Consider the following 23,955-nt stretch of genomic DNA (forward strand, 5'->3'; position numbering starts at 1 on the left):
AATATGTCCCAAATATTATGGTGCCCTGAAACGAGGGGCAATCTATAAAAAATTCTGCAATTTCTCCATAGTGAGATATGGCCAGGTTTATTCAGAAAGACAGAGTTAAACAACCAGTCAGAATTTTGTATGTCTGTAGAGCCCACATGGTGAAATAATATAGACATGGCAATGGTCTGGAGATAAAGGATATACAGACAGGTTACAAATTGAAGGAAACACCTGAATAAATGAGTGGAGAAACATAAACAATGCAGCTGCTTCCATACAGGTGTACAATTAACCCTACAAACACACTATGTAATGACAACGTTGCACTTTGGTCATAATTTGGTAAGTCGCAACATTACCGACAGGAGACGTGACAACATTGCTCTATGGTCGCAAAATAACCAGTCCTCATGGAGACTGTTCTGCAACGTTGCAGTAATGTTATAGAATTACGTAAATATGATGTACATTAATAACGTAACAATTACGTTATATCACAGTCCTCATCCTTACTTCATTTGAAACGTCACTGGTAGGTTGTCAGAACTTTTGTAAATGATGTATTGGCTCACATTAAAATATCTATCTGTCTATCTGTCTAGGCGTTTGCACTTGGACCGTTAACACGTTATCCAATGCAGGGTTTAAAAAATTTTTTTTTATAGGATATGATGGATAAGCAGGTATAGGGTTCTAGGGTGGCTGACATGGATAGGGATTTTATAGTAGGACTAGGTGTAAAGCATGGAGGATAAAATATAGCTTAGGGTGAAGGGATTTAGAGTGTAAATCTATTGTCTGATCCACACTCCGGAGCAGAAGGTGGCGGTAATTCACCAATAAGCTGGATACCAACCGCTATAAAACAAGAAGAAGACGATGTTATATCCAATCACATGCGCATATTACTGTGATGTAAGAGGTAACGTCCTCTTGGAAGAAGGTCACTGTGGTTTAAAATTCTCCGTGGGAAAATCTGGGTTTGACGGCGTTCAAGAGGAGGTAAGTGTTTCATTATGCTTTTATATTTGTAACTGAATGTATTGCAGACCTTTTCAGTTAGTAGTATTTGCAATGTAATGTTGGAGTCCTACTTTCAGCATGCATGTTTGCAGTTCTAGCTGAATGTTGCTAATGCTTTAAGTTAGCCGGTGAAATGGTGATGTTCAGACCTGGCGTCTGTTCTGGGACTAATTTGAGTTAGTGTTCTGTTAGATAACATATTTGCTAGTTGAGTATTTAACACTAATAGCCCAGTGCAAATGTAATGTAAGACCAGCTAGCATTACCTAGCTGATCTCAGCGATGGCCTGTTTAGTTAGCTAACAATTGAGCTAATTCGACATGTATAAACGGCAGTCCGTAAAGCACCTTTATTCATGTTCTTTTAGCTAGCATTGTTGCCGGCGCCTCTTTTGAAAGCTAACGTATGTGGCACTCTTTTGAAAGCCGTAATTCACCTTGTCCATGTCCTAATGAGATATTAACATGCTGGTTAAAATATGCATCTTAAATATGATATAAAATAGTTGTGTGGTGTTCATTTGGTTTTTGGTGTTTGACAAACTGGAGCTAGCAAGCCTTTTCAAGCTAGCATTGTTGGCGCCTCTTTTGAAAGCTATGTGGCGCTCTTTTGAAATTAGGTATTGATTAGGAATGCAAAAACTCAACGGTTTTTTTCCCCGAATCCTCTAGCACTATTACGCTATAGGCTACCTCGTGTAATCCTGGCCTTAAAAAAATAAAATAAATTAATTAATTGGCTTTGGCTTCGCGCCAGTGCATTGTGCAATGAATTTTAATGAAGAGCATTTCTCTGTATTTTCACCAAATACTGACTTAAATTGATTTTCTTTTGCAGAGTTCTCTACATTTGGCGCAACAGCTCAAATGGAAACTAGAGCACATGATCAGAGTAATGGTAGTTATGGATATTATATGGAAACAGCTCTTTGCTCATTGACTGTTTGCCATTGTCAAAACACAATTACAATTTTAGCCTGCTGCGTGTGTTACTCAATTTATTTTTCTTACTTGGTCCAATTTTATATCCTTTCAGCTCCCACACATGGCCTTATGACTGTTGCTCCAGTGAAGAACCCAAGGTCCAGCCTTCCCCACTCAAGACATGCCTGAGACAAGAGTGACTGTATTCCAAGTAGAACAATGCACGGGAGGCCCGTGAATTTGGGCACTGTGATTTGGAACTGTATAGTACATAATAAGACTCTATTGAGCTCTTCTAACCTTATTAAATAGCTAACATGGAAAGCATTTTTGAAAATTAAGTAACATGTAAAAATGAATGTGATATGTCTTTAAGGGTGTTTGCAAGCCCTTAAAAAGTCTTAAATTGTCTTAAATTTATTTTTGTTCATAAAATTGTTTAATACATCATGACAGTTGAATATATCATGGTGTATTTATCTGTGGTTACAATGCGTTTGTATTTGAATGATAAAAGCCCACAATGTGTCCTTTTCTTGGACCAAAATAAACATTCTTGTCTTTTCTCATACAATCTTTGTTCTCTGTTGCAGTGTAGGCGGACTCTCGCCCTCAGCCCGCAGTTAGGATAATTCCACTCACCTGCGTTCTCTGGATTCCGCATGCTTCCTCTTCCTGCTTATATTCTCGGCTCTTCTACAGATCCTCGCCAGATCGTTATCCTAACCTGTCTGATTATCCTACGTCGGCTCCACGAAATTGTATTAACTCTGTACTTTTCTTGTTCTCAGATCCGCGCACCTGCCTGCTCTCCCTACACTGTCTGTGCGTCTCAGGTTCTGTCTCGTATGTTTGTCGCCTGTCTTGTTCATTGTCGCGTCTTTGAGATTGTTTTGTGGTCCTGTCATTGTCTTGTCAGCCCCCCTCGTGTTTCCAGCTTGCCGAATCCAGCTCGCCCTTTGCCGGCCTTCCAGTCCAGTCCAGCCCGGTCCGGTCCAGCCCTAATGTGTCAGTCCAGCTCCGTGACAGTTCCATCTCCAGTCCCACTCCAGTCAGCTCCCTGCCACGATCCATCCCGTGCCGTCACGCCGTACAGCCCCTGCACCTGACTACGCCTACGACCTGCGTCCGCGCCAGCAGTTCCAGTTTCCTCTCTCTATATTTGTTCCTGTAACATGTTAATAAATCTCACTGTTGTGAATCACAGAAGTTGTCTGAGTCCAAGTCCTGCATTTAGGTTCCCCTTGTCGTGAACGTAACAATGCAATGTTCTAGTAATGTTTTCAGTGGGAATTTTTTTATTCTGTTCCCAGAATGTTCTTCTTAAAGGTTGGATAACGTTCTCTAAAACCATTCTAAAAATGTTTTGTGGTAACATTCTTATAATGTTTTTGATAACATTGTCAGAACATTATGCCCTAACATTCTTAAAACGTTTTCAGCGGCAAGTTTTTAAAAAAAAATGTTCCCAGAATGTTATTATTTTAGTAGGATAACGTGCTTTAAAAAACATTATACAAATGTTTTGTGGTAACATTTTATTAAAATATTTTAACATTATTAGAAAATTATGACACAACATTCCTGTAACTCTTCGACTCAAAATTCCTGTGTAATTGGACTGACCACTGTGGTCACTAGGATGACTTTGATAATTTACTTAACTGTTGGAATTGGACTATTAACACATGTAAAAGGTTGATAATACATCAATATTCAAAAGTCTTTCAACAGAATTACTTTTTTCATTTATTTATTTATTTTGTGTGTGTGTGTGTGTGTGTGTGAAAACATACTAAACCTGTCTCTGCATAAAAAAGTCATGACTAGGTTTAAAATCTAATATCAACAAAAATTACACACTTAAATGTCATTAAATGTCGTACAGTCAGTCAACTTCTGCACCATAAACTAAACGTACTTAGTTAGGGTAGGAGATGAACCTTGTACTTTTTTCTCACTTCACTTTCCCCACTCAACATTCTGCTACTACAAAAACCTGGCAAAGCCCCTGAACACTGGCAAAGCCCCTGAACAAACGCACTTTTTAATGGAATGGAATGTCTGAGCGCGGGGTTAGTTTCCATATTGCTGCTATTGCTGCTCTGGGACAATAAATCATCAAAATCTCTCTCATCTTCACAATTCTGTTCCACAGAAGCCCCCTCTCCTGTATGTTCTTGGTGTTGATAAAGCAGTGAAGGACACTGATGAGGAATGTTTGTCAGTAAAAACTCTGATGCAGCTATTTGGTCACGTGCATATTTTCCTTCTAATCTTTTAGCCCTTATCCAGAGTATTTTCTATCTGACATCGCAATTTTACTAAATCCTGAACACACCCCAGAAAAAAATGTTATGTTAGCAATTTTCTCTAGTAAAGATTCATCATGAAATCATTTTAATTACGAGGTATCAAACAATTAATTTCAAATATGACCAAAAAGGCTAAACTCCACATGTATTATCAGCAGCGAAAATGAACAATCAAAGAATATATTGTGGTCAAAATGATAATTTTCCCCCCAACTATTTCATTAATTAATAATAAAGACAAACTTTAGAACTAATGTTTCCATGGTCTGTAGTAATAATGGCAGGGTTTCTACCAGGTTTCTACCGCTTTCCTGACATCAGCTGGATCTCTGCCCCTTCTTCTGAGGCCAGGAGATCACAAAACGTTTTCACAATTAATCTCTGAAAATGACTGTTTTTAATACCTTTTCAAGTCTTCAATTTGAAATATGATTTTCGAGACCCGTAGAACCCTTGAATGGTGAGCCAACACTCTGTAACATAAGTAACTTAGCAAGATAATAATCAGCATGTGCAGACCCAGAATTGAGTGTGAAATTCAAAAGTCAGAGCGGGAATTATTATTATTATTATTTTTTTGGTAACTTTATTGAATAAGGTAAACTATAGCACATATACCATATAAGTTAACATATAACTCCACTGTGACCATCTGTATCATGGCGAGCAAAATGCAGTATAATATCCAATAATTAGGCCTACTTTTGCCTTCATTTTGTATGCACAAGTGACTAGCTAGTAAGTTAGCATTAACAAAACACATCACCCTAAACTAATCCTTTTCGCCCGGTCTCTCCCCATCTTTCAGTGCTTACTGAAAATGAACACCCCTCAGTCGCTGTCTCTTGTCACCGCTGTGTAAGATAACTGCTAAGATCCGTCCACATCAGTGAACGATAATGCTAATAGCTGAAGGACAATCTATCTAACATTAGTTATAATGTAAAAACGAAACAAGGAAGACGGGCCTAGTAATAACTAATGAAACTAATAACTGCTAATAAATTTGTGTCATTTCTGAATGTTTATTTATATTAATTTACAATGCGGTCAGTTACATCCTTATCTTATCTTTTATGTAGCACAAGCAGCTCTGTGACCCGGTCCATGGAGAAGAAACACGATTTAGGTTTTGATTGTGTCCTTTTGATTGACATATCGGCGGAACCAATGACAGCTTGAAATTGTGCTCCACCTACCCTTCGTCCTCAAGGCCATTAGAAACTGACCAGAAATCAGAGACATATTCCATCTTAATTTCACCTTAAGTTTTTATTTATTTGATATATATATATATATATATACTGTATAAGATATGTTTAGTTATTAAATTGATAAACACATATAGCCTATAGATATAGATCGTGTGTGTGTGTGTGTGCGCAGCAAGTTCAACCAAACAACAATTTTTGTCATCATTTGGGTTAACTCAATGGTATAGTTCTAAGAAAAAAGTGGGTATTCTATAAATGTGGGCCAGCTGGTGGGCTTATAGTCACCACCAGTTTGCATCTAATTCCCAACATACACCAACCGCACTCAATGTGCATAAATAAGAGCTGCTGGATGCCCTGCCTAATGGGGTTGTCGCATTGCTTCCTGTACACATCTCCAATGCACTCATTCTGACGTCACGCACAATACTGTATTCTTCAGTAACTAGGGAACCCTTTAGGACTATAAAAAAGAATTTAAAAAAGATTAAATTGTTCTGTCGAATTAAATCCTTCAAATTATTCAATTGTGCCCTCCAATCACTCAAATTACTCAACTGCATTGCGTCTACAAGTCAACATGGATCATCTGAATAGAGTTTGGCATATCATTCTCTCCAGCCACATATCACGCCAAAACTATTGCCTTTGGTTTACTTATCAGTATATTTCAGCTTTTATTTTGTACCTGATATCGGTAAGGATTCGAGGGGGTATACACCAGGCTTCACTGGATTCAGGGTGTAAACAAACCATGATACACCAAAGCTTGGTTCGGCCCGAGACTTTGGTGGAAGCATCGTGGGTGTCAATAAGGTGTGTGCATGGGGATATTCACGATTACCCTGTGGTACCAGTGGAAATTCGACCCGGGGGAAAAAAGCATAGTAAAGGTTGCGATTAGCTCTCGCCTGTCGCATCCCCTTTTATTGGGTATTGATTGGCCTGGGTTTAATAATATAATGAAAGGGTACATGGGGAAGCGATTGTGACCGATAGGAATCTGTGAGCTAAGTGATGTGTTCAGTGGTGACACAAGGTCATCTGACGCTGCTGAGGGAGAGGCAGGGTCAGGAGAAGCTCTTGCAAGAGCTTCCCCAACTTCCGGCATACATCTCCAGGAGGACTCGCCACTCAAGCAGTCGATGATATTTTACGCTTTACCTTTGACTAAGTGATAGCTATTGATGGTCACTGGGTGCGCCCTGGCACAGGGTGATGATGTCACTAAGGTGTCCCCTAGGAAAATGGAAAAATCGAGGAGGGGAGAGGATAGAGCAGGAATAAAGATTAGCTCTGTCTTTCCCGGGTTGAGCTTCAGGTGGTGATTGTCCATCCAGCTCTGGATGTTCCTCAGGCAAGCGGAGATGCAGGCAGGGACCTGTGTGTCCGATTGGGAGAAGGAGAGAAAGAGTTGCGTGTCGTCAGCATAGGAGTGATAGGACAAGCCATGGGCAGAGTCAAGGGACGTGGTGTATAAGGAGAAGAGAAGGGGACCGAGGACTGAGCCCTGGGGAACTCCGGTGGCGAGGGGACGGGGTGGTGATACCTTACCCGCCCAAGGAACGGTCAGAGAGGTAAGACTCAATCCAGTCAAGGACTGTGCCGCAGATCCCTGTTGCTGCCAGGGAGGACAGGAGGATGGAGTTCTCCACAGTGTCAAATGCAGCGGAGAGGTCTAGAAGAATCAGGACAGAGGAGAGGGAGGCTGCTCGTGCGGCATGGAGTGACTCACTGACCCAGAGGAGTGCAGTCTCGGTCGAGTGGCCAGGCCTAAAGCCAGACTGGTGGGGGTCAAGCAGGTTGTTCTGAGAGAAGAAAGCAGAGAGTTGGTTAGATGCAGCACGTTCAAGTGTTTTGGATAGAAAAGGGAGGAGAGATACCGGGCGGTAGTTCTGAATGACTGAAGGATCTAGTGTGGGTTTCTTCAGCAGCGGGGTGATGTGGGCCCTCTTGAAGGATGAGGGGAAACATCCAGAAGATAGGGAGGAGTTCACGAGGGAGGTGACAAATGGGAGGATGTCTGGTGTGATTGCCTGGAGCAGAGATGAGGGGATAGGGTCGAGGGCGCAGGTGGTAGGGCGGTGGGTGAGCAGGAGCTGGGAAACTTCAGAGTCTGAGAGGAGAGAAAATGTGGAGAAACAGGGGGCGGAGGGCGCAGAGGGCGCGGAGGGCGCAGGGGGGGTGGAGGACGCGGGGGGGGGGGGCGCAGGGGGGGCGGAGGGCGCAGAGGGGGCAAAGGAGCTGCGGATGTCTGCAATCTTTTCATCAAAGAATGCTGCAAAGTCATCTGCAGTGAAGGAAGACTGGGGTGGAGGAGGTGGCACGCTGAGGAGAGAGGAGAAAATAGAGAACAGTTGATAAGGGTTAGAAATGGATTTATGAATTTTAGTTTGATAGAATTTTGCCTTAGCGGCAGTGACAGCAGAAGAAAACTCTGTCAGACTGATAGGCTGAAAGGTCAGATGGGTCCCTGGATTTGGCCCACTTCCTCTCAGCAGCACAATGTGCAAAACGGACGTTTTGAGGGGCGGAGGCACGGCCATTGCTCCTGATATTTTGCGAGGAACTTCTGGGGGGCATGGACTCGCTTCTTTTTAGTAGGTCTGCTGCTCTCTCTCTCTCCTTGTTAGTATCCTCGTCGTCTGACGTCATGATTATTTTCTAACTGCAAGGCTGGTCGGGTGACTGGCTGCAATAATGGGAATCATTTGCTACGTTAGCAGTCTATAGTCAAACACCTTTGCAATGGTCACTTTGCTACAACAGAGCGTGCGCGATTCAAAGTTTGAACAGGGAGTCTCCGTAGCGTTTGAGTTACTGCAACTAAATTACTCCATCAGTTATTCGCACATCTTCTAACGAGGCTAAATCGTATGCAAGCTACTACTACGGCTAACTATATACACAAATTTATCTCATTAGGATATACCCCTTGAAATGCATCATCTCGTAAAGTTACTGAACATGTTTTAACGTTTTATATGTTAACATTACGGTCACATTTTTGTGCTTGATTATTACTCCCCACTTTCCATTTTATCTCAGTAATGCAGCGTTACGCCTCGGTGGATAATAAAGTACCGCTGCGTATCAGTGGATGTTGAGTGGGTCGGGGAGGGGTTACAGAACCACAAGCACAAGGTCGTAGCATCTGGTTCAATCCGAGGGATGTAGTTTAAATACCGAATAAATGTACGGTATTGTTTTGTATTAATTGATTGTTTTCCGTAATTAAATTACAATATATTTTTTTTGCGTAGTTAGAGCTGGCATTTCGTACCTGCGTATTTTCACCAAGAACTGCATGGTTGGTACACAAAATGCGTGCAGGTTGGCAGGTCTGTGATTCGTAAGTTCATGCACAAAGGTTGTCGTAATTGGGAGAAGTGTTTGAACCCTTTATTGTCGGCAGTGCGTGAGGTTCTCCAGGCCTCCACAGGATTTTCTCCCTTTGAATTATTTTTTTTGGAGGCGGCCACACGGTGTGTTGTATCTAATTAAGGAAAGCTGGGAGGAAGGTCCAAGCACAAGTAAAAATGAAATTCAGTACATTCTGGACCTGACAGCAAAGCTCCATACACTAGGGCAATTGTCACGGGAGCATTTGCTGCAGGCCCAAGAACGACAACGACGCACATATAATAAAGGTGTTCAGCTGAGACTATTTGCACCGGGAGATAAAGTGCTTGTATTACTCCCATCTTCTACCTCCAAATTACTTGCCAGGTGGCAAGGGCCCTTTGTGGTCACATGGCAAGTGGGGATGTTGATTATGAAGTTGTGCGGTCTGACAGGGGTGGGGCAACACAGATATACCACCTCAACCTCTTAAAAGCGTGGAGACAGGTGTCCCCTGTTTCTCTGGTTACCACAGTGAGTGAGAGAGATGAGTTGGGTCCGGAGGTGTCAAAACCAGCCAATTCTACCCCAGCCCTTTGTGATGAACATCTCTCACTGTACCTCCTTACCTCCTGAGCTATGGGGAGCTATGGGGCGACATAGCTCAGGAGGTAAGGAGGTAAGACCGATTGTCTGGTAGTCGGAGGGTTGCCGGTTCAAACCCCGCCCTGGGCATGTCGAAGTGTCCTTGAGCAAGACACCTAACCCCTAATCCCTAACTGCTCTGGTGAATGAGAGGCATCAATTGTAAAGTGCTTTGGATAAAAGCGCTATATAAATGCAGTCCATTTACCATTTACCTTTATGTGATAATGTTGATCCAAATCCAAATGCTGAACATGTTGCACTAGCTAATTATTAATCAGACTATTACGAGGATGTTGAGCCTCTTCACTTTGATGGCTGACTATATTTATTTGAACCGGAATACAGACGAAGAGCTAAATTAAACTTGTGTGTGCACAGAATAGCGCAGCTTACAGTTCAGACAGAATTATTTTTAATTTTGACAAATACATTTCAACATTCACATTCATTTGCACCTCCCAATAAACAGGTTTAGATAAACGGGACTTACTTGAAGGTACATTGAACCTGTAGCCTACAGAGAACAAACAAACTAGATGGAAAACAAACAAACTAGAGATTAATCGCACCATTTTTTAAAGAACACATTGCTACCAATAATAATGCTGTATACGCTGAGAGAAGAGCCCACTTTTCAAAGATTATAGCTGAGAATGGTAGCAACTCTAGGGCACTGTTTTCAATTATTGATCAATTACATCTCCCGCCCCAGCCTCTGACTTTCTTAGCAAAGCTTCAGGCATTTGCATGCTTTTTTAACAACAAATTAACAACCATTAGTGCTGATTTTGGAAACACTGGAGACGATCTGCCCTTTAAAAAGCCAGCTACTTTACTAGCATTGCATATTGTGACACAGATCAAATCTTCAACATGCCATCTTGACCCTGTTTCTACTAAATAAAAAAATAAAAAACGTATTTCATAGTGGATTTTTCCAACTGCTGTTAAAACTACTGCTGTGAAATGCCTATTATAGAGATCAAAACTAGAACCTGGTGTCCCAAGTAAATACCGGCCTATATCCAACCTACACTTTATAAGCAAGATACTTCAAAAAATAGTTCATTATAAACTTAAAGCAGTCAGAGACTGCTCTTCCTTAAATAGTAAAAGATCTTAGACTCTTAGATGCTAACAAGATTTCAGTTCTTACTTTTTTTAAATTTGAGACGATTGACTGCAACATTCTAATCCATATTCTTGAAAACTGGCTCAGTCCCTCCAACTGCACTCTTAATGAGTTTCAAACATGTATTACAGGAAGGTACTTTTATAAGTCTTGAAGATCACAAGTCAAAAAAATATGACATACTATTTGGTGTTGCACCATGAAGCTGCCCTTTTTTCATTATATCGTCTTACCTTATCTTTACAGCTATGCTAATGGCACACAGTTATACATTTATGTTGAACTAAATGATCCTAATGCCATATGCCCCCTGACTACCTGTCTGTCTGCTATCAAGCAATGGATGAGCAATGAAGACAAGACAGAAAATGTCTTTGATTGTCCCAAAGCCAAATGTGTTGTCCTCTTAAAGGTTAGAAACCTTTCTAATAGGTTCGAAAATTTTGCTTCCCAGATTAAGTCTAGATGTGATTTTAGACTCTGATTTAAGTTTTGAACCTCACATAAGCAAACTGACCAAGATTACATTCTTCAGTCTAAGGACGGAGTGTAGCACAGCGGGTAAGGAACTGGGCTTGTAACAAAAAGGTCGCAGGTTCGATTCCCGGGTAAGGACACTGCCGTTGTACCCTTGAGCAAGGTACTTAACCTGCGCATTGCTTCAGTATATATCCAGCTGTATAAATGGATACAATGTAAAATGCTATGTAAAAGTTGTGTAAGTCGCTCTGGATAAGAGCGTCTGCTAAATGCCTGTAATGTAATGTAAGGAACATTGCAAAAGTACAGCCATTTTGAACTCCGCAGAATACTGAAGCTAATCCGTGCTTTTATTGTAAGTAGATTACGCTACTGTAATCCTTTTTTTTTTTTTTTAAACTGTTTTTTTTACTTCCAACAAAATCAATAGAGAGATTACAGTAATTCAGAACTCTGCTGCTGGACTTTTAATGAAAACAAAGAAGAAACAGCATATTACTCCTGTTTTAGGTACACTGCTCTGGCTCCCCATATCTTTTAGAATTGATTTCGAAGACATTTTACTTGTATGGGACGCTCTTGTATGGGACGCTCTTGTTTAGCACATCCTTACATCTCAGATTCTCTGTTGTTTTATGTCAGTTAATGAGCCCTTAGTTCTTCTGCAGCTGGTTTTTTATTCATACAAAATTTCAACGAAAATTGAAGATTCCTCATTGTCATCTTGGGCAATTCCATTTTAGGCTTACCTGCCCTTCTGCTACTTTGACTCTGTCAGTATCCTAGTTGTTTTTAATATCTTTTCCCCCTTATCTGTCACGCCCCCTCCTCCACCCAACCCTGTTCCTGGAATGAACCCATCTCGTGCCAGGTGTCTCAGATGGCGCTGACATGCTCACAAATGTGCTTCCAGATTTTTCAAGCACCCCCACAGCCTTGTCGGGGGGTGGCATTTATGGTACTCTGCTTTTCCCTTCCCAATCTTCTACTCCCTCACCGTATGCACATACTATCACACTATGAGCCCCCATGATCCATTCTCTTAGCATTGTCTTGATTTTGGTAATATATACACAGTACCACCCAAAGGTATTGGGCCACCTGTGGTTTCTTGAAATCAGTTAAAATCTTGCAGATTGAGTAAAAAATTTTTAATGTTCTGAATCCAGGGGTGTTAATGGCTAACATCGTCATTTAACATCCGGCACTCCAAATACCAAACACAAGTGTATCCACAGTTAAACTTCTCACGTATCCAACATATAAAATATATTTATTTGATTTAATTTGGTAATTATTATTAAAGATATTGATTATCAATTAAATTTATTTTTCCAAATTTGTTGATAGGCAGATAAACCTGTTTGATCAACCTTTTTTCAAAATGTACAGCCAACAACCAGATTAAAATGAAGAAATTCATTAAGTAACAATATACAATGTCTAATCTAAAGACAAAGGTCATCAACCTTGAATAAAAAAATGTTACAAATATGATCAGGTTACAGTTAAAAAAAGGAATGAATAATGGAAAATACTAAACCACAGCTGCTTATTATATAGTAAGCCAGGGTTGATAAACTAAAAATGCCAGCTGAGTTGTGAGATCCCACATACTCCAAACACTGAGAAGAAGCACCAGGCTCAGATGTGAGGTTCAGATTTTTCAGATTGCAACGGGCAGATATAAACCCCGGAATCTCCACCACAACAGATCTTCACTGGATGAATTTAAGCAGCCCAAAAACTCTGAGACGACACCCTCAAGTAAAGAAAATGTAGCATTTTATCTGTGCAAGAGGGGAGGGGGAATTATTGAGAGAGAGGGGGACGATATGGCTGCACTGATTGGCTGAGGTGTTGGAAGGGTGGTGGTATCAGAACAGGGTATCTGAAAGCTGAAAAATATTTAGCATTAAAGTTTCCTCAGGTTGTTGGAAGCAGGGCAAAACGCTATGGTATTATAAATTCATTGTTTTATGGTCTTTATAATGAGACCAAACATTAATATATTAGGAAGTAATCCAGCTCAGCTATGGCATCTCTTTTAAAAATAGAGGTTTACGCCTGCTTCTAACAAGAGGTGATATTTTTGACAAATAATTTTGCAATTTCCACTTTCAGGGAAAAAAAAAAGTTTCCATGTAATAAAACCAAATTGCACCCTGTTCGTTTCTGCTTGAAACTGGAGCCACTGCGAAAAAGGTAGATTTCAATTATCAGGCCTCATCAACTCTTATCTAAATAGACATTGAAATTCTCAATGAATTCAATTAAATGTCACAGATTGCATTCAAGATTAAAAGGAAGGTTACCCGTCTTCCTGGTCTTCTCTTGTTAACATTACTGTGCATGTTCAATTGGATTCAGTTAGTGCGACTGACTTGACCAGTGAAGAATTTTCCAGTTTTTGGCTTTGAAAAACTTCTTTGTGTCTTCAGCAGCATGTTTGTGATAATTGTCTTGTCTTGAAATATGTTTTGGCTATATGCAACTGAATATTTATTACTGGTAATATTTTTCAGGTGCTGTATTGTGTGTGTGTATGTCAAGGAATCCAAATGAATGTAGGCTAAAATATATATATATATATATATACACACTTAATTAAATACACCTGTTCAACTGCTTGTTAACACAAATATCTAATCAGCCAATCACATGGCAGCAACTCAATGCATTTAGGCATGTAGACATGGTCAAAATGATCTGCTGTAGTTCAAACCAAGCATCAGAATGGGGAAGAAAGGTGATTTAAGTGACTTTGAATGTGACATGGTTGGTTTGAGTATTTCAGAAACTGCTGAGATTTTCACGCACAACCATCTCTAGGGTTTACAGAGAATGGTCCGAAAAAGAGGAAATATTCAGTGAGCGGCAGTTCTTTGGGCGAAACTGCCTTGTTGATGGCAGAGGTCAGAGGAGAATGGCCAGACTGGTTCAATCTGATAGAAAGGCAACAGTAACTCAAATAACCAATCGTTACAACCGACGTATGCAGAAGAGCATCTCTGAACGCACAACACGTCAAACCTTGTAGCAGATGGGCTACAGCAGCAGAAGACTACACTCTGTAATAGCAAGTACCTAATGGCCGGTGAGTGTGTGTGTATATATATATATATATTATAGCAAGCCAAACAGGAATTACATATTGATCTTTGATATATATAGAATGAACAGTGATATATATATGGAATGAACATTGATATTTATGCAATGAACGTTGGTATTTGTGGAATGAACATTGGTATTTGTGGAATGAACATATATATATCAATCAATGTTCATTCCATAAATACCAATGTTCATTCAATATATATCAATGTTCATTCAAAATATATATATATGTATATATTGAATGAACATTAATATATATTGAATGAACATTTGATAGATAATGATCTTTGATATGTATATGATGAATGATTTATTTATACAGTGAATGCATAGAAAATATTTATACTGAGAAAATGATTATATATACTGAGTATTTCATTGATATTGAATGAAAAAAGTGATATATATGTACATCAAACTTTGATTTGCCATTAGGCACCGCTTCAGTCATCTATGCGCGGTCCTCCACTGCAGAGGCCTGTGAGACAAGCACATTAAATCTCAGTTATGGTGGAGGGAGCGAGGGAGTTAATGGAAACGCTCATGCAAAACCAGGAATTTATAAACAGTCTGGCGAATGCAGTAAATTGTAATAATGTACAGCCATCGCAAACATTTCGTAAATTTCTTTGATGACAGGCTTACACCGATGTCCGATTTAGGCCCCTAATTACTCATTTGCGAAACAGAAGGAACCTGCCGAGTGAACAGAGATTTCGCTCGCTTTCTTACAAATCTTCGAGCAAATAGAACATAAAAAATGTTTCTATAGGTCACACAAATATGTGGTCGTTAAACATTTTAAAGGCTGTGTTTTTATTACTTCTGCTACTTCCCACAACAGGTTCATGCATATTATAAAACAAATAGTCTATGTTGCAAAACTATTTTCTTGAAATAAAGTACACAGCTGGATCAATTCCAATAATTGTATTTCTGAAATATAGTGTTTTTGTTATAGGCGTTAAGGGAGGTATTACCCTTTTAAAATCACTGCACACGTGAAAACATGTTTTCTTTAACCACTGCCCAGTGGCAGAGCTTGGATATTAGGACAGGCGCGTAATTGGCACATCACACTTTGTTACAAAAATCTAACTCAGTGGCTATGACCACAGCAATCGTGCAGCAAGGCTATATCAGAAACAAGTCAGGCTACGGTGAAAATGGAGACTTAGTTAATACTTGTTTGTGAAAGTTATTACTTGCCAGCTAGCCTACTAATTAAAACGTTTTAATTTTTTTTAGAGTTGGGTGAACGTATGGGTGTTAAACAAACAAACGCAATAATATAGGCTAAGTCTGACAAGATGACTTTAAATTTGAGGGCAGTTTACTGGAGTTTGGCTTGTCTTCACACCCCCACTGCCTGACAATAGCCAGGTGTTGATGCGGAATGCAGATGTGCGAATGTAGGCTACTGTCTCTCCTCTGGCAGGCTATTTAACAACAGAACGATCAAACATCAAACATTATCAGTGGAATAAACTACATTCACACTGTAGGCTACTGTAGGATGCTACCGAGGATAAATTGATGATAAATTTGCACAAGCCAATATATTTGAGGAACAAAAACACCAGAGCACAGATAGTGGGATAACATTTGCTCCAATGAAATTACAAAGGCTACATTCCTGTTGGTCCACCTCGCAATTCCCCAACTCAGCGCAGATGATCAATGTATCTGTTGCAGAGCTCTGTGTGTTGATACGGAATGCGGATGTGCGAATTTGTCTGAACGATCCAACATCAAACATTATCAGTGGAATAAACTATATTCACACTGTAGTGGTAAAAACAGGTTAAGCTTCTGTCCTTTTGACTCCTATGTTCCATTAAACTTTCTCTACTTTTATCCACTTCATTGGGAGTTGGGTGCAATTGTCTGACGCGTGTTGTAATGAAAATAAAAATGCATTATTATTGTTGTTCCTCTTGTTGAATTTATTTACAAAATAAATGAACATAAAACTGCAAAATTAAACTTAAAGTTGAAGTCCATTCAAAGTTTCACAGATTCCACAGGTCCAGTTTGGTTGTGCAAACATGGTCAATGACTGTTTCTGCTGGCACCCATCTACTCCCGCTGGCCCGCATCACTGCACCATCTAAAATATAATTTATTCCCACTTCTCTTATAGAGGGACACACTCATGCAATAATGAAAGCACACTAAACAATAAATAACAAATGTATGATAAATTCCATTATAATTTCAACTTAAATGTAGGACAGAATAAATAAACATCATAATGCCTTTTTGGGATTCTTATTATAAACCAACATAAAATAATGGCTCCTACACACACTTTAAGCTACTGTAGGATACAGTGCTACTGAGGATAAATTGACGATACATTTTCCCAAGACTTCTGGACCACAACAGCCATTGTTTCAGAAACTGCTGCACATAATGAAATTTATAATCACAAAAAAATGGACAGATGAGGTTTTCCTTGATTGTTAAATCACCTTGGATTTCTACATTAACTTCAATGAGCAGCAAGCGCTTTTGCCCTGAAGTATGCGCAGTAGAGACGGTTTCCCCGTTACTTCCTAGGCTTCACCGCCTGGCCCCTCCTACCATCTCCAGTTCTTATATATGCAGAGCACATCTTTGCCGGTCTCTCTCAAAAATGCCTAAAAAAAAAACCAAAAAAAAAAACATCAGACAAAACAAGTCACAGGAATGCCGAGGTAGAGACAGTGGTAATGAACCGACATTATCTACGCTCACTTCCTTCATTTCCCCTTTAACCATGAGCAAATACTCAAATGTTAAACAATGATGATTTATTTGATGATTCAGTAATTTCAATAATTGTCCATTCCCCTATTCGTTAAACGAGGAACTAGACGCTGGCAGGAGAGAAACGACTACGGGAAATTTGCCTTGAATACATTCTAATTTAAAACAATTCACACAAAACCAAATAGCCAAAGCAGACCAATCTGGTGTGTGCTTATAATAAATGTGTGTGATAAATGCTGTTTCTTTTCCATTAATAATTTGGTACAGGACTGAATTGTGCATATACAATTCTCAAATGACAACTAGCAGCAGTGAACAAAAAGTTATTTACCGTGTTACATTTATGATGCGTTACATTTATACAAACTCTACCCTATATCCTAAGTGAAACTAACATGGATGACTCTAGACTGTGCTTAAAATTATCTGACTATTATTAAGTTTCACAGTCTTACCACAAAGTTCATTGAATAACCGTTTATAGATGTAAATGTCACTCAAATACACACAAAAATGTTATGGGTAACAAGCATGTCCCTATTTTCAGCTTATCTTTAAAATGTATTTTCCTTTCCTCTCCTTTCCCGTTAAAATAAGAGCGGCGATAACACTGTTCTACATTGCTTGTGAGTGCCACAGTTGAAGTGTTAACTGCCAGATATGGTTTTGAGCGTTCACATTTTGCGGACAAAAGTAGATCCTGTGGAAATACAAAGAAAATATATGCAAATTTGCCGCTGCCGGGAAGATCTCTCGCGGCAGAAGCGTCATCTGAAACCAATGACCACTGTAGCCTGAAATGTTTGGCAATGGCTGTACATTATTACAATTTACTGCATTTGCCAGACTGTTTATAAATTCCTGGTTTTGCATGATCGTTTCCATTAACTCCCTCGCTCGCTCCGCTATAACTGAGATTTAATGTTTCGCACGCTGTGCTCGCCTCACAGGCCTCTGCAGTAGATGACCGAAGCGGTGCCTAATGGCAAATCAAAGTTTGATGTGTTTGTGTGTACATATATATCTAAAAAAAAAACATGTTTTCAACGTACAAAAATGCCAAGTTACTCACACATACAAGACATACACCGTCAATAACTCATTCATTCAGACTGCCAAAATCCAGGCCTGCCATTAAAAGTATTGATATCAAAATGACGCCAAGTTACGGTACTACAAACAATATAGGCTATCTTGCCTCACCGAAATTTAATAACATGTATTCCAAAGCAATGCTACCCAATATTTCCTCAATTCTTTCAAGTCACTTGGCCCTGTGTGTATATAAGCGTGCAGTACATGGACAGGCCAAACATATGTGTGGATGGCTTTCTCACAGTCAAGATTGATTGAATAGGCGTCTATATGTCCAATTTGTATTGGTATGTATGTATTTTGGTGCCCAGCCTTTCTGTTGCGTGAATGATTGTATGTTTCTTGGTATAAATGTCTGTTCGTAAATGTGAATGTAACATGCTGCGAGGGAAATGTCCCCATGGGGATAAAGAAGTTCTCTATGTATGTATGTAGGCTACAATATGTATTTTACATGTATTTATTGTACGTTGCAAATATACAATCACTTGTACATTTACTCAAATTCAGTTCAGAAGCAAGTATAAACATATGTTTTCTGGAGAAATATGCTTCCTGTAGTGACTGACCAGCAGTTTTCTACATTAATTTCAATGTGTTCCATGAGGCAATATGAAATATTTGACACTTTGATCTGACACAAAGTTTGCATGACATTGTAATATGGTAAGATTACAAAACACAGGGCCAAGTGACTTGAAAGAACTGAGGAAATACTGGGTAGCATTGCTTTGGAATACATGCTATTAAATTTCGGTGAGGCAAGATAGCCTATATTGTTTGTAGTACCGTAACTTGGCGTCATTTTGATATCAATACTTTTAATGGCAGGCCTGGATTTTGGCAGTCTGAATGAATGAGTTATTGACGGTGTATGTCTTGTATGTGTGAGTAACTTGGCATTTTTGTACGTTGAAAACATGTTTTTTATGAGATATCATTTCTTTTTGCAAAGCGTTTTATTACAAGAGTGAGAAATGCGAAGTGACCCTGTAAGAAACGGTTGTGGATTATGGCTATCCTTGTGTGAATTTGTACAGTCTGATGAGCGTGTACGTTTAGCAGTTTCGGTTTGCTATATATGTAAAACAGTGGCTGTGACAATTGGTGCGGTGGCGTAATTGTAAACGCATCGGAAAAGGTGAAATATGGCCAGTGTATGTAGGCTACTCACGGATTTGACGGCCATCCAATGAGCCTTGATTGACAAAAGAATCAGCAAGCCCGTAGAATTACAGCTACCTAGGTCGCAACTTGTGTACCCTTCTGTCCTGCTCCGTTGTCTGTTATTTCGTGAAGATGCACTTTTAGTGTTTGTAAGGTTTATAAGGCATTTTGATAGGCTTATCTGCAGGTAGGAATCCTCTTTGCTGTTTTGTTAAGCTGGAACCGGAAAACTTGATAGTGGAGAATAGGAGCAGACGCATATGTCCCAGCAAGCATATGAGAAAATAACAACAGTGTGAGATAAATTAGGCGAAATGATGAAATTACGTAGTTGAAACCATATGTTTTTAGCAGAATGGGCATGTAGGTGAAGGTTGACATGATCACAGACTACAGATCACAGATAGTGCGAAGTAAATGATGTGACCATGAGCGAGCTTAGTTTCCTTATCAAACGGTATATATAACAGTCTGTATTGAACGTTAGTTGTTGAAGTGGAGGGTTAAATAACGTGTGCAATCTATTGCACTAATGTGTTTTTCTCATGTTCAGTGCTAGTAGTTATATTTATAAGTGAATCATGATATTAAATGTTATGTTTTAATGCGGAGTTGCAGAACGTACATATGTAGTAATTGTTTGTATGTGGCTAGATAGAGAACAGGGCGAGGTAACATGAATGTAGAAACGTGGGGTTTGCTGATAAGAAGGTTTTGTACGGTAGCCAAGTGAAGAAATATAGTTAGTAGAAATGGCACAGTGGTGAACTGGTGTAACTTGTTAATAAAAGGAATACATTTGCCATCATGAAATGCATATGGGTGGCTGTGAGTGAGTTTTGGTAAAGCAAATATAAGCGTAAGAAAACGTTAGTGTAAAAGAGGAAATTATCTGCCTGAGGGCGAGGCGGGATTCAAGCCTTAAACCGGAGGTTTACCAGTCTGTGACTTTGTTAGTGCAGCACCATGCCATAGCTATGCAATTCGTGAAATATCATTAGGAAACCTGACGGTGGTTTTAAAGAAGAACACAGGCCAGTAAGCACAGAAGAGCTCCCGTTGAATCCATATGGCTTAGCAATATTGTAGCCGGTTAATAACTGAACGTACAGACGGTACGTCATAATGCATATGGCTTAGCAATATTGTAGCCGGTGAACAACTGAACGGTGAACGGCGGGTAGATATGGTGCAAAAGCAATAATTGATAAGTAGTAGACAATTATTAGTGAGGGTCGAAGCAGGTTAAAGGAGTAACATGGTGGTTGAACGTGACACTTCCCAGTTGTCTTTAGGCAACAACAAAACAAATGAGCATAATTTTTGTTTTATTATTCAGTCATTTCAATGTACTTTAAAACGTATTTTTCTAAGCCTAAATTTCCCACTATAAAAGTTCACCCAAACCGTCTGGGCGTGGTAATGAGAACTGTCAGTTAGCTACGATTGACAGACCGTGCCCCGTTACCATAGCTAGACCCATGATAAGCGCTATTTTTGGGAGACTTTTCACAAGCTAGCTAGCTTAGTAGTATATCAAGTATCGATAGATAGCTAAGATAAGGACGTTGACTTATATCCAATTCAAATTTTTGCTATCTAGCTAGGCAAGTTAAGATAAAAGCACAACTATAAAGTCCTCATAAAAGCAAACTAGCTAGCTAACGTTATCGATAACATTGCCTTATGAAAGCAAACGACCTAGTTAGCTAACGTTAGCTAGCTAGCTAGCTAAATGAATATAACCAGAAATAATCTAATAGTCCTTAAAAGGCACTCTAATTTAAGTGAACCTAACGTTAGTGAAATATTTGCATTGTCTTGCCCGTAAGCCAGCGGCGCGAACTATGGGTCTCGAGTTATCCATGGGTTTATGGGGCATGGAAAGGGGAGTGGTTACTGTGTTCGTGAGGCACCAAGTTGAGAACTTTCTCAACCAGTTGAAAATAGGACGATAAATTTAAAACGCATATTTCTCCAAGAATACAGAACGGACATATTTAATACTTTACTCATTGTGTTTCTTCAATGTCTCTTGTGCAAATAGCACATAAAACCGAGAAAGTGTGAAAATGACCATGGTACTCCTTTAAAGAAAGGTGTTCCTAGCTGGGTTTGAACCTACAACCCCATGTTCCCAAGACTGTAACCTTGCCCACTAGGCCACAGGCGGACTAGCTGTTTAAACTGGAAATGTTGCAGAGTAAAAAGGTATGGGTATTTTGCGTGTGTATGCGCGTTTTTGATTGGGTCGTGTAGGTGAAGATTTGGCTGGTGTCAGTGAAATGTCCAATGGGGAGACATGTTGTTAGTGGGAGAGGCGGCAGGAAAAATAAGAATGAGAAGAAGAAGAAGAAGAAGAAGAAGAAAGAGAAGAAGAAGAAGAAGAAGGAGAAAACGCAAAATCCCCTTAGTTTGGGGCTTTATTGTGTGGACATGTGAAGTTGTTTATGAATTCTGTCTGTTGAAATGGGGTCAGAATGTACAGAATTTAATGTTGTTAAGGGCTGAGTGTCTGTGGCTGTTGTGGTTATTTCTGTGGGGAACCCTGAAAAGTGCCAAACTCTCGGTGCTGTATAGGTATGGGGCATGCCCCCGCCAAGGCGTAACTTGGCGGGATGGCATACCTGCCATCCCAATATATATATATATATATTTATATATATATCACTTTTTTCATTCAATATCAATGAAATACTCAATATATATATATAATCATTTTTTCAATATAAATATTTTCTATGCATTCACTGTATAAATATAAATCATTCATCATATACACATCAAAGATCATTATCTATCAAATGTTCATTCAATATATATCAATGTTCATTCCATATATATCAATGTTCATTCAATATATATATATATAAGTATTAGGCCACCTGTGTTTTTTTTAAAGAAACCTTGGGTAGAGAAGAATTCAGTGTATATATGTGCATATATTGATAAACAAACCAAAGTATGAAAATTTTCTTTAATTTTCTTCCCACAGTAACTCAGAAAGATGTCTTTTTTTACTTAAAAATAATCTTAGGCACAATTTAGACGGACTCAAAAAAACTTCAATTACATTACAATTAAACAAATTGGAAGTCTATCGAAATCATTTTGGAAATGGAGGGTAGGGGGTTGTTCAATTGAATGAAATTTCATCTACCGTAAGTTTTTTTTTTTTTAAAACCTCAGGTAGTCTAATGCCATTGGCCTGTAGTGTAAGTAAAATATGTGTGTGGGGCCATGTAACATTGTTGCAAGATATTTTTCTTCTGCCCCACCACCATCTCCCACTGATGTTAACTGAATTCTTCTCTACACACACACACATATACTGTATATATACACACATTTTTATCCAGTAGTAACTTTATTTATTCATTGCTACTTCACAACAATTACTTAATTGCACACATGCATGCGCACACACACACACAAAATAATAATTCACCTGCTGATGACCTTTTATTATGAACATTGGGAAACATTTCACAATTAATCGCCTTTTCATGAATGCAGGCGATAGTACAAAAGAAAAGTTAGTCGGCTTTTTATTTAGATGATGAGGAAAAATACATTTGCCAGTTACATTACAACTATCTAGTTTTGATTAATCTTAATTCAAGTTTATCATTTCTCTGCAGGGCTCTTGTCATCAATGTCCAGCAAGTTGTTTATCGAAATGACGCAGTACAAAAAGCTCCCAGTTGCTCTTATAAGTAGTAGATTTTCCACTGTGGTTCTCACCAGGTTCTGCTGTTAACTGCACCATTAAATATAATTCTTATGCAGCTTCCTTTTTTGCAGTATGTTGGGACCAATAAACTCTGAGCAGATGTTAACAGTGTGCACATTTAAATGTTACCAGATTTCATACACGCAGTAAAGTTGCAATGGGAAAAGAAATATTAATGTAGTGATTTTATTTTGTGAGCGCATTGCAGATACCAACAAGCCTTACATGGGAAACAGAGAGGTGTCTGGGGGATGGGGTTCCTGCTGTGCCACCATTAATATATGTGATTTTAATGATTCTGGAGGGTAGAAAGGCGACCAAAAAAACAAAAAAGAAAACAGTGGCAGAGTGCCAGTCAAGTGGCTGCTAGGCAAATCATCCTGGGTGGTCCCATGACCCTCAAAATATAATTTTGAAGGGAAGTGAGAACCAAAGAAAGTGAAACCTGAGTATGAGCGTGGAACTCCTCCTGACCTTCAAGTCAGACAACATGCAGCCATCAATGGCCTAGCTGGGCACTGGCTCAAGATTCCTACATTTTAACCAACTATGATTATTAGACATTTTATTAGCAGGATAAACCCCTTGAGATGTACTCAAATGATGCTAATATGCAAAATTATATTGTTGGAGGATATTCATGCCTGTAATCCATGCCACAGATGAAATGGTTTTACTGATATAGGCTGGCCCTCAGACATTTAGCATGTTTAAAGTATTTATTTATTTTACAATCAATTTTGATTGTTTTTGATTAATTAGATTTATAGTTTACATTTCTAACACTAACACAAGTATGTATAATTTATTGCTGATAAAAGGGTAAATATGCTCATTAGGCCCATGTACCTATAAAGCCCATTTCCACTTTAACCTCTTAGCGCAAATCCCCTAGTGGTTGGCACGCTAGCGTGCCGAGATTACTGAACTCAGACATTCAGTGCTACTGCAACCAAAGTATGAGTTAAACTAATACAACATGTTTCTGTTTTTCATTAGAAGACGATACACAACAAC

The 23,955-nt window shown here is 39.2% G+C and overlaps 1 long non-coding RNA gene across 1 annotated transcript; it reads left to right on the forward strand.

The window, feature by feature from the left end:
- Positions 1 to 921: 921 nt before the first annotated feature.
- LOC118213124 lies at positions 922 to 2,674 on the forward strand. The gene is made up of 3 exons (XR_004762351.1): positions 922 to 993; positions 1,853 to 1,912; positions 2,051 to 2,674. It is a non-coding gene; the product is annotated as an uncharacterized LOC118213124 (long non-coding RNA).
- The last annotated feature ends 21,281 nt before the right edge of the window (positions 2,675 to 23,955 follow it).

The sequence above is a fragment of the Anguilla anguilla genome, chromosome 1 (genome assembly GCF_013347855.1).
Source record: "Anguilla anguilla isolate fAngAng1 chromosome 1, fAngAng1.pri, whole genome shotgun sequence".
Lineage (NCBI taxonomy): Eukaryota > Metazoa > Chordata > Actinopteri > Anguilliformes > Anguillidae > Anguilla > Anguilla anguilla.